A 13,139-nucleotide genomic window follows, 5' to 3' on the forward strand; every position below is an offset into this window, starting at 1 on the left:
CGAGATTGGATTGCGGCTCTTCTTTGCACATCATCCTCGAGGATACTGCTGAATGGTGTGGCCAGCCACCCCATCAAGCACGGTCGGGGCCTTCGGCAAGGGGACCCCCTATCCCCGCTCCTTTTCGTCATTGCAATTGATACACTTCAACAACTGCTTGAGTTGGCAACCAGAAAAGGGCTGCTTCACAAGGTGCGGGGGAGAGGGGTCATGGTGAGAACTCCACTCTATGCAGATGATGCAGCCATTTTCATGGCCCCAATTAAAAATGATATTGATAACCTCTCAGCCATCTTGAGCGGATTCGGGGAGGTCACCGGGCTATGCACCAATTTCCATAAGAGCTTTGTTGTGGGCATTCGATGCAATCACCTCAATCTAGAGCACATCCTTCAAAGCTTGCCGGCGAAAAGGGCGTCCTTCCCCTTAAGATATTTGGGCCTTCCTCTATCCGTCTGGAAGCTTAGGTTGGTGGATTGGCAATTCCTTGTGGACAAGGTTGCGAGCAAGCTGGTTACCTATGATGGACAAAATATCACCACCAGTGGACGCACTGCCCTTGTCAAGTCCGTCATCACCTCTCAAGCGATCTACTTCATCATGCTGTTGGTCATACCGCCGAGCATTCTTCAAAGCATCAACAAACTCGAGCGAGCCTTCCTTTGGTCCGGATCAGACAAGACGACGGGGGCCAAGTGCAAGGTGAATTGGGAGATTGTTTGTCGGCCGCGTGAATATGGTGGTCTAGGGGTCCTCAACACCGACAAATTTGTGAGGGCCTTGCGTTTGAGGTGGCCGTGGTTTGAATGGACAGCGCCTCACAAGATGTGGGTGGGATTGGGAAATCCATGTGACGAGGACGACCTTGACTTCTTCTATGCATCCACAACCATTACCATGGGGAATGGTGCTAAAGCACCTTTTTGGGATTCTCCTTGGCTTCATGGATGCAAGCCCAAGGATGTCACTCCTCTCGTTTTTGAGGCCTCCTCGAGGAAGAATTGGAAGGTGCACGAGGCTCTAAAAAATAATGCGTGGATCCTCAAGATCAACACCTCCACGGTTGTATCAGTTGAACACATTCAGCAATTCTTCACTCTTTGGGCGCTTTTAATTGATGTCCACCTTGTTGAACATGCCGAAGACACCATTGTGTGGAAGCACACGACAAGCGGGCATTACTCTGCGGCCTCCGCCTACAAGGCCCAATTTCTAGGCTTGGTCCTCTCCCCCATGGATCAAATGATTTGGAAGGCTTGGGCGCCGCCAAAGGCTAAATTCTTTGCTTGGTTGGCTATCCAAGATAGAATTTGGACTGCGAATAGGCTTGCAAAGCGGGGATGGTCAAACTGCGGGCTTTGCACTCTTTGCAAGAGAGAACAAGAAAGTGGACCACATCTCTTCTTCAAATGCTGATACACCATTCGACTATGGAACTCGGTCATCGCGAAATTCGGCCTTCATCATTTGGACACTACTACTTGGCAGCTACATGATTCGGTAGAGGAGTGGTGGACAAATATAACCGGTGCCGGAGTCCCCAATAGGAAGGCTATGACCTCTCTTACCATGCTCGTGTCATGGACCATTTGGAACGAGAGGAATGCCCGTGTTTTTCGACAGAAGAGCGCTCCGCCAACAATCTTGCTCAACTTCATCGTTTGCGAGGCAAACCTTTGGGTCACTCGCGGAGCAAAGAAATTAGGGGCTATTATTTTATGCGAGTAATCACTCATGCCATGTAAGAGTGACTTCTGTAACGAACCCTCTTCTTATCTTAATTAATAGATGAGGCAAATCTTTTGCCTCTGTTTCAAAAAAAAATGCAATACTCCCTCCATTCCAAAATATAGTGCGCCCACGCTTCCCGAGGTCCAACTTTGACCATAAATTTAACCAACGAGACCAACTGCGGCGGGAGAAAAATTATATAATTGAAAATTTCTTTCGAATACGAATTCACTGATATAATTTTTACTTCCCCCGCAATCGGTCTTGACAGTTAAATTTGCGGTCAAAATTGAAACACGGGGATAAAGGAAGCACTACATTGTGAAATGGAGGGAGTAGAATGCAGCGGTCGGCATCAAGGAATGGATGGTATATCAACAGGTCCATGAGAATGCAAGATACGATACTGGTAATGCACAAACAATGAGTTGAGCTCCGCTCACTGGAAAAACAGAGAGCCAGCAGGAAACCAGCCAGACCAACGGCATACCCGCATTATCGGAGTATTGAGCGGCAATACAGACGGCCGTCTTGAGCAACATTTTGGCTGTCTCCGGTTAAGTCATCGTTGCCATTGTACTAAGCTGCCAAGTGGGAAAGGAAACGAGAGCTGAGCTGAGAAGTTCCCAAAAAGAAAAAAAAACGAGAGGTGAGAAAAGCGGAGGAGCACTGTATAAGCCGGTGCAGCGCGGCGCCCACCCCGTCTGCAGCTGTGAGCGAGCGACGGCTCCCACGGCCCCGCCCCCACGTGTGGCTGCCACGGCAACAAATGCTGTTGGGTCGGCCAGGTCAAGGGCACCAGCAGGAGATCGTGCTCACGCAGGGCTGGCCGGCCACTGTGGTGCCGAGGCCCACGGGCCACGGCGCACTAATGGCAGGTGCGCACTTTTTTTTTGCGATGTCCGGTCGACGGAGAGATGCTGCATGCAGACGTGCATGTGCTCGATCATAATACTTTTAGACACGGTCACGTATTTGTCATGCAACAGCTGATCGATGGATTAGCACAGCTGGCATTTTGCGGGAGATTTTTTTTCTTCGAGAGTACGCTAATAGCATTACCATATTTCGCGGGAAATTTTGATTCATGTCATGTCACTGCCCATATTCCGTTTTTCTTTTCTTTCTATTCCCAAGTTACCCATATTCTTCTTATTGTTATATTCAGGTGAGGTCCAGAAGGGCCGGGCGCATGTGCCTGACCGAGTTCGGTGGTTTCGGTAGGGACAGCTCATGTGTGTGTGTGCGTACGCGCAAATCTTAGACACTGTCTTCCCGCAAAAAAAAAAAAAAAATCTTAGATACTGTCTAGCTAGTGGACAATTACAATATGTACTAGTAGTACAGTGATGGAATGGTTGGTATGCATTTTGCTGGGCTGGACCCTGGACGATGTCGAGCTGGGTCCTCTCCTCAACTCTACAAAGAGAATGGAGGATGGTGATGTTCGGCAGCCCAGCTCCGATTCGTACGGCCCTCGTTTTTTCCCCTTGGACTCTAACCATACCAATACTCCAACATGTACACGTGTCAACAGGTCAAGTAAGCGTAAAATCTGACGAGTTAACTAAAAAGAAAGAGAGCAGTAGGTGATCATTTCGCTTAAACTATGAGCTTTACCTTGTTTTCGGCTTTTCACTTAACCTATAGCACAAAAACTAACAAGTAGTAGGTGATCATTTCTTGGGTTGGGGGGGGGGGGGGGGGAGGGGGGTCAGGTTGGCCCCATGAAGCTCCGCCACTACCCCTATGCATTGGGGGCTTGAGTTGCTAAACCAATTACTATATATATTTAGCACCTCATCTAAATACCTTTGCATTGGAAGAGACCTAATATCTGCTGACGGCAGTTGGGGCTAAATCCAATTTATTAAGTAAATGCATCATAAGTCATAATACTTTTGTTGGTGTGTCAATTTAGTCCTATAACTTAGAAACTACAACTCTAGGTCCTAAAACTATTGGAGGTGTGTCAATTTAGTCCTAAAACTACCCAAAAAAATAGTCCTAAGACTTCGAAACTGCAGGCCATCAGTGAGGGCCGTGCCAAGGTCTCCCCGACGACCGCGCCGAGAGAGAAGGATGTCGTCCTCCATACCGACTAGCTCGGGATTTCCTCGGCGGTTATGCCAAACCTCCCTGCGAGGCTGTCCTGCAGCTCATGGCCACGCAAGTAGTGGGCGTGTAGGTTGCAGCACATACTGCGACATGGAAGCCCATGGACAACTTTTGGGAAAGTAAACAGATATAAATGCCTCATTTAAAAAATACACCATAGATGCTATCATGCAAGCTTGGAATCTGAGATGAACAAACTTACATAGTTTTAAGACCCAAAATTGCAATTTCGAAATTATAGGACTAAACTGACACACCTCCAATATTTTTAGGACTTATAATACATTTTACTTTTTCCTATCTAGCGCTTATAGTATTAGTTCTTCGTTATCGGTACACATCGCTCACATCCCCCCGTACATATGATTCCTATATGAGCCGGCCAGGTGGGGTTTTCACCCACCGGCTTTGGGAACCTTCTAAAAGATTCACATTGACTTTTCTAGGGCTGGTCTTTCTCTGGTTTTATCAGGATGGGTTTAGCTTGGTTTTCTTTATTTTCTTTATTCATTTTCTATTTTGGTTAAGGGAGGGTTTCACATTTTTCTTTATTTTCTTTTATGGTTTATCAAGACGGTTTTAGGTGTTTTCTTTATTTTATTTTTTGTAGCATCCAGTTCACTCTACAACATTTTTTCTTTGTTTTTATTTCAAATCATTTCAAATATGAATATATACCCTAAACAACTTCTTAATACACATGAAACATTTTTATAATATACACATTGAACATTTGTGTAATATATGTTGAACTAATTTCAAATACACAATGAACATTTGTATTACACGTCGAATGATTTCTTAATATGCGATGAACATTTTTATAATGCACAGTGAAAATTTTGTTATATACCATATTTTCTTAATACTCGGTATATGAGAAGCATTTTTGCAATATGCAGTAAACTTTTGTATAATACACAAAAATGAGAAAGAAAATAAGAAATAATGAGAAAAGGAATAAGTAAAAAAGGGGAAATCAAACCAAATAAAATAAAATAGAAAAAATACAAACGGAAATAGAAAAAACAGATTTTTTAGGGGTAAACAAATAGAAAAGTTGGATACAGCGCTTAAAGTTGGGCTCGCGCGGAAGCTAGCCCAACCGCAGACCTGGGCCCATTAAAAAAACGCTGGATAGTCCACTAGATCGCCAGCCAGTAGTGGATCAGGAAAACAAATCTAGTTTCTCTATAGATTAAAAAAATTCTTACATTAATAAACACGAATTTGAACAAAAAACGTGATTCTAAAAAGTTAACGATTTTCTTAAAATCATAAATTTTAAAAAAATTAATGTGGAAAAAGTGTTAGCGGATTATTACAATTTTTGTGAATTTGAAAATAGTCACAAATATTTTACTTCAAATAAAAAATGTTTTCGCATTCGATATTTTTCAATAATTTTAAAAGTATTTGTGAATTTAAAAATGTTCTCTCATTTTTCTAAAATTTCACAATTTCAAAGAAGTTACTGAATTTTAAAGAATCTATATGGATATAAAAAACTCAAATTTTAATAGTATTCAAATTTTTTGGGGATTTCCAAAAATGTTTATGAATTTCAATAGAAATATTCATAAATTAAGAGTGTTCATGAATTTAAAAAACCCAGTAAAAAATTCGGCCAGAAATGAGACAACAAAACATACCAAAGCTTCCCAAAACTAGGACTTTGTAGAAAAACGAACCAACAACTTGTCGAAGCTTCTGAAAACCAGGACTAAGGTAGCTTATACTTACTGGCTGGCCGAAACAAAACGAGCTTGGGTACTGCATGCGATTAAGGAGCTATTTCCTACCTCAGCTGCCAAATGGGATAGTCATCATTTTCAGCCAAACTAATTTTCAGCCAAAACTAATTTTCAGCCAAACTAATGCCTAGCGAGGAAGGTCGAGGAAAAACCTTCGGCTCACTGGGTCTCTTTCACTTTCAATTATCTTAGACTATATGCGTTCGTGGCCCAGACTTAGCCCAACAACTGAAATGATGTGTTCATCTTCTTTATAAACATGGCTTACTCCGCTAAAAAAACCTAAACCCAACTTAGGAGAGAGCACGAGGAGAAACTCTTGTCACCGAAGCAAAACTCTTCTTTTTTTGAGCTTTGGTGATATCATTTAAACAATAACCATATCTATTACAAAAGAGGGTATAAGGAAATCACAAGGATGCTCATGCCATTCCTCCTGCAATTTCTCAATGTAACTAACTCGAGCAAACGTGCGTGTAGCCACGTTACCTTCTCAAGAGGATGCTCTATTGTGACCCTACCAAACTTAGTCATCAATTGTCGACAGTCGCCATGCCCGAGGCTTGGTACTTTGCAGATTCACAATAGCCTAAACAATCTCAACAAAATCAAACTCAAGTGTCCACGGGATCCCCAATTCATCTGCTAGCCTCAACTCCATGGTGTGTTCCTTAAAGGAGCAGGACGCCGCCACAAACGCTCCATATAAGTCGTCGAGTTACACTCCCATAGCTCCCGACCTGGAGTCTACAAAACATGTCTTGAAAGCATGTCCACATAGACAATATGTATGTCATGGAAGCCAAGACCCCCCCCATTGTTTTGGACTCAACCAACTTCGGCCACCCAATCTAATGAATTTTTATTTTATCCTATTGACTCCACCAAAACCTAGCAAACATTGCACTTAATTAATCACACAACTGTTTGAAATATGTCCTAAAAGCAATAATATTTGTATTATTATATTTCCATATTCATAATTATAAAGCTTATATTCTATGCTATAACTGCTATGATCCTGGAATATGCGATTCAGTGGAAAGCTCATATGCACGTGTGGAATGATAAATGATTAAATAAAAGGTTCCTAGTCTTGCCTCTAGGACTAGCTCAAGTGTTGTCGGCGATCACGTTTTCCGGATCTTAGGATATCGTTAAGTGTAATGGTAGTCCTAAAACAACACTGACATTATGACATTGGGAGAATGATCACATTGATCTGACCCAATCTTGTTTGTTATGAATTGAGTTAACATCGTCTGCATTCAATTGTAATAACACAGAGTGTTAACATGTGATATTCCTCCTTAGACCATGAGAGTATCATGGTCACTTCTTACCATACGGTGGGCTTTGGGGTAGCTCAAACGTCACATATAACACGGTGATCATAACGACAACTTATGGGTTCATCGGAAAGTTTGACAAGTGGACGGATAGCTCGAGAGTGGGATGTGCTCCTCCGATGATGGAGAGATATTCTTAGGGCCCTCTCGGTGTGATGTCATCGATCATCATCTAGCCATACACAAGTGACTTCGTCACGGGGATGACGGAACACAATAACGAAAAAGAAGAACAAAACCAGTAATGAGGATTTCGATATAATGAGCATGGTGATGACTCAGGAGGATACCGATACATATTGGGTTTCGTGAAGTACCATGAAGCAAAGGGAACAACACATAATAACCAAATTTTCACTCGAATATCATTCATGTACTCATAGGGACCGGTACGGACGTCCACGGTCCCGCTGCCGGTCATTGAACGAACAGTTTCGTTCATGTCCATGAGTTGCCGAACCTACGGGTTCACAAGCTTAAGAAATCATGATCTCTTGAGTGTTAGTAGGACGGGAGCCATGAGAATATATTTTTGGAATTACTTCATGAATATTCAGAATAGTTCAGAGAGGATCCGGAAACGTTTCGGGGTCACGGGAAGGGTTTCGGTGAATATCGGGTAATACCGGGTATTACTGATATATTATATATAGGTGGAAAATGTTTTCGAAGATGTTATTATATATATATTTATAATGGACTAGATGTATTTAGAGCCAAGAGGTGTGCTACTTCTTGACACTACAAAAAAAGGACACATGCGTGACATTTTGGTCCGAACGAATTTTTTTTCTGTCATGCTTATGACACTTCTATGACGATAATTGTGACAAAATCTGGTATCATCTTAGATGTGGTGGGATCCTACTTCTATGACAAAAAATCATGACAGAAAATTGGCTTTTCATCCTGGGCGGCCTGGAGACGCAATCACGTGACATTCTTTGGGCCGTCCATGATGAAAAAACCGTGGTAGAAGCGAGGGCGAGGAAAATATCAGGGAGTTCCCAATTATGGTGGGTGGTCGGGGGCCGAGCGATGCGCGTTTCTCTCATACACGTACGTGCGTGGGCGCGATGTGTTGGACTCTAACTGAACCCGAGCGAGGCGTTCTCCTACTGAACCCGAGCGATTGCACTGCAGGCTACGCGTTACTGAATCCGAGCGATCGATCGATGGCTGTTAAATGAACCCGATCGAGCGATTCCTTCGCCACACTGCTGCTAACTGAAGCCGATCGATGCTGCCTCTGGGTGAATAGTGAGTGTTGTTGGGGGGGTTTGGATGAACAGTTCCCAGCGGAGGGTTGGATGAGCAGGACCCCGTGATAGTAGAGGTCGTTGCCGGTGGATGAACAGGACCCTGTGGAGGGTTGGATGAACATGACCCCGTGGAGGGCTGGATGAACAGGACCCCATGGAGGGCTGGTTGAACAATAGCCGGTGGAGGGCTGGATGAACAGTAGCCCGTGGAGGGGTGGTTGAACAGGACCCCGTGGAGAGGGCTGGTTGAACAGTAGCCGGTGGAGGAGCGGTGGAGGCTCAAGGAGGTCGATGGTGGAGATGAACAGTATCCCGTGGAGTCCCGTTTTGCGGTACGCCACACCCCTCCTGATGAACAGGACCCCCGTTTCGACCGTAGAGCTCCAACACAAGTCTGTTTCCTCCTTTTTGCGGTACACCACACCCCTCCCGATCAACAAGACCCCGTTTCGACCATAGGAGGTCCAAGAGAAGTTCGTTTCCTTCGTTTTGCGGTACGCCAGACCCCTCCCGATGAACAGGATCCCATTTCGACCGTGGCCGGTCGAACACAAGGCTGTTTCCTCTGTTCCGCGGTATGCCAGGCCTCGTCTCGATCGGCTCTTCCGTCCAAGCTGGTTGGCTCCCGATGAATACGACGTATTCCGTTGCCTCCCGATGAACACGGCGCATTCCGTTGCCTCCCCATGAACACGACGACGACGCAGTTTCTCCGTTTCGACCCAGCCATGTACACGAGACCTGGGCGTACGTATGCGCGAGTAGGCGTTCGAGACCCCGCCCGTATGTACGTACGTGGCCATATTTTTTGGCGTGTGGCTGTATGTACGTGTACGCGGTTTAGACGGGACAGCCTGAACTGCTACATGGGGGGCTCTACTATGACATGTGCCGCTACTTACTCGGCCACAGTTCATACTTGCAGAGAGACCGATCGACCAGTATGTATGTACACGTTCGCGACCAAACAGACAACGCTACGTACGCTTTGACTGGGTGGGTCCCAGCGGTCAGGGAGGATAAGGACGCACTTCCTTGCATGCGAAGATATAGCTGCTCGATCCCAACTGTCAGGGGGAGGAATCGTTTTTATTTTGCAAGTAATAAGGAGGCACTTCCTTGTGTTCGAAGATGTAGCTGGTGGGTCCCAGCAGTCAGGGGGAGAAAACATTATTTTTAGGGTAAAAAGGATGCAGTTGCATGCATGCATCCATGGGTGTGGTGCGTCCCCACTGTCAGCCTCTCACGTACAGTCATATTTCGATGACTCTCGTTTGTTGACCACGTTGACCACACTGTGCCGAGCGCACCAAGGCCAGTGGACGACGGTGAGGCCCTAGACTGGAACGACTCGGAGATGGGGAAGACACGGCAGTAGTGTCGCAGATGAAGAGGAGTGGAAAACTTGACTGGTTTGGTTGTGCGGCAGCACTGCTGCGGTGCCGCCCACGGGAGACGGGAGCAAGAACAGAGGTTGAAGAAGGAGCACGATTGTTGGATTAACATCCAACGGTCCAGCTGCTAGAATGATTTGTTGATTAAGTTGACAAAGCCCTGCGTACACGTCTGCTTAGTAGGCCCACAAGTCAGCCACCAAATCTGAGGGGTCCCAGCTGTCAATGGGAGGAATAGTTTTTTCGCATAAAAGGAGGCACTTCCTTCCATGCGAAGATACAACCGGTGGGTCCCAGCTATCAGGGGAGGAAACATTTTTTTAGCTTAATAAGGAGGAACTTTCCTTGCGTGCGACCATGGACCTCGTGGGTCCCAGCCGTCAGGCTCTCCACGTATAGTCCTCTTCCGATGACTCTCGTTTGTTGACCACGCCGCGCCGAGCGCAGCGAGGCGGTACGGGAACGACCCGGAGATGGGAAGACGCGATAGTGGAGTCGCAGATTGAGAGGAGTACAAGGGTTATAACTGGTTCTGGTGCAGCGTGGGGCTGCAATCGGTGGAGAATAATAGGAGGTGTGGAGGGGTGGAGGGATAGCCTGGCCGGCGATGGGGTAGCGCTTCGCAGCAATGCGTGCTAAGCAGAGCCGCTAGCCGCCGGAGGCCGGACCAGGCGGTCTCGGCGACACTGGAGGAAGAAGACGAGAGATTGAAGGTGCATGCCGGCCGGTGGATATAAATCCAATGGTTGTGGATGTCATAATCATTTGTTGACCAAATTGACAACGCCCTGTATAGGCTTCGACCTATTGACCCACATGCCAGCATGCAAAAATGTGGCATATGTTTAACCCATGTTTTTTAGAATGTAGAGTCAATTTGCTGGGCTGGGTGAACAAATAATTTCACGTCAATGCGGCCCATTTAATATTTTCTAAGAAATCCCAGCCCATTTGCACTTTCTTGAAATACACGAATTAGCTGGGCTCATTCTATATATAATGTTAGATTAAAAGGAGCAATTAATATCAAAAAATAAACTAGAGCGACACATTATATATATATAATTAACAAATTAGCGAGTTATTGCTCAAAATAAAAATGAGCGCGTTATTATTACATTGATCCTTAGAATCTTCGTAAGCTTTTGTACACAATCATCAGGATTTTCCTTGCCTATGAATCAGAAACAACCAGGATTTTCCTTGTCAACTTCTATTGAACATTTACTTTTATAAGTTAATAACACGTCGAATGTTTTTATAATGTCTCTGTAAAATATACGATAATAGTAATAATAAAAATATATAATGTGGTTATAAGGGAAAACATAAATTAGACACACCATTATTATTCTTATATATAGATAAATAGAACAGAGATCTGCGTTTTATTGAAAAAATACATTGGGTTGCCGATTTTTAAGAAAAAGTAAAACCTACGCTGGGAGGCCCATAGGTCAGTATGGACCTCAAAAATAAGTTGAAACAACTGTCTCCGTATGTCGTGGGCTACGCATATTAAAAAACAAAACCTAGGCCTAGCTGATACTTGTTCGCCCTCTGGCAAAAAATGATGCCAGCTAGATCCCCGAGCGAACTGGATTAAAGAGGGGGTCGGCGGCGCGACTGAAGAAGCATATCAGACACGATTTTTTTTCTTCAGTGGATGGCTCTTGATGACATTTTTTACTTGCCTCTGCACCATATAACTTGTATTTTTAGCCTCCCAGTCCGTGCTGGACCAGCAGCCCATTTGCCGGGCGGGCAAACTTACAGAAACCAGCACTTGATTTTTCATCAAGCCCCAAAAATAACGCAGTACTATGTTTGTTTTGAGGCCGAAAACATTACGGCGTGGGTTGAGCAGGGGAGGGGGGAAGATAGAGCAAAAACATTAAAAAGAGTTGATGCACCGTTGCTACTCTAACAAAGCAGGTGCAATTCTTCTAGGGAAGAAGGTGTGCCATTGACACCCACACATCATAAATCCCACAATAGACATACTAACAAGTTCACACACAAGTACAATAGAAAAGGTAAACATTCGTATCAAACTCAGGTTCACAGGACACGTTTATATTCATAGCCAACATTCACAATCAACAACTCAAAAGATTCATATATACACAAGTTCAGCATGTCTATGCATCCAAATGATTGATAGATCACACAACAATATTCATAGATAATTCACAAAAAGATTCAGATATACACATGTTCAATATGTTTACACATGTTCAGTATGTTTTATATAGACTTATGGTGAAGCCTGTATTTATAAGAAAGTGAGTGGGAGTGTCGGTGTCAAAACCGGCGGATCTCGGGTTGGGGGTCCCGAACTGTGCGTCTGGGGTTGATGGTAACAGGAGACAGGGAACACAATGTTTACCCAGGTTCGGGCCCTCTGGATGGAGGTAAAACCCTACGTCCTGCTAGATTAATATTGATAAGTATAGGGGTTATAAGAGTTGATCTACCACGAGATCGTAATGCCTAAAACCCTAGAAGTCTAGCCTATCTGATTATGATTGTCCCTACGGACTAAGCCCTCCAGTTTATATAGACACCAGAGGGGACTAGGGTTATACAAAGTCGGTTACATAGAAAGGAAGTACTATATCCGGCCGCCTGGCTTGCCATCCATGCAAAGAAGAGTCCTATCCGGACACGGGAGAAAGCCCTCCATCTTATATCTTCACGGTCCAATAGTCCGGCCCATGCCCAACAGACCGGACGCCCGAGGACCCCTTAGTATAGGACTCCCTCAGTAGCCCCTGAACCAGGCTTCAATGACGAGGTGTACGACACACAGATTGTCTTCGGCATTGCAAGGCGGGTTCCTCCTCTGAATACTCCAACACAGTCTTCAAACACAAAGCTCATGTCCGGATATGCAAAACAAGTTCCACACGCCACTGTAGAGAATATAATATTTCACGAGTCCAATCTTCTGAAATTTTTTCCGTGATGTGATATCACGTCACCACCTAGTTATTATATTGAACCGTTTTTTCTTGCTCGCCGTTCCACGTTCCGAGACGCGGTTTCATTGGCACGTCTTGTCGAAGCAGAGATCGTGTCCCCTTATTGCGGGATCCTCATCAACACGGGCGTGGGTATTCCAACCGTCTGGTTGGCATGATTCCTTATGAATAGGCAGGTTTCAAGGTCGAGGAGAAGGTGTTTGATATTTATTGCCTTTATAAAGGGACTAGGGCCCGTCTGGCTTCTTTACGCCAACCTTTTCCTCATCCTCTCCAACCTCGAGCTCCAGCGCCCAAGGTTTCAATTGTTTCAAACTTCCCAGTCATGGCCGACCCTAGTCCTCAAGGTCGGTGGGTGCCCTCCTCCGTCACAGAGGAGGACATCGCGAAGCTCCGGGTAGCCAGATACCTGACCGCGGAAATCCCCCACAGGCTTCCTGCTCAAGGGCAGGTTATTCCTACTCCCAGATCCAACGAGAGGGTCGTATTCATCTCCCACTTCCTCCGAGGGCTAGGGTTCGCCCTACAACCCTTTGTTCGAGGGCTT

The sequence above is a fragment of the Triticum urartu genome, chromosome 7A, assembly GCF_056163025.1.
Source record: "Triticum urartu cultivar PI428250 chromosome 7A, HENAU_Tu73, whole genome shotgun sequence".
NCBI classification, from domain to species: domain Eukaryota; kingdom Viridiplantae; phylum Streptophyta; class Magnoliopsida; order Poales; family Poaceae; genus Triticum; species Triticum urartu.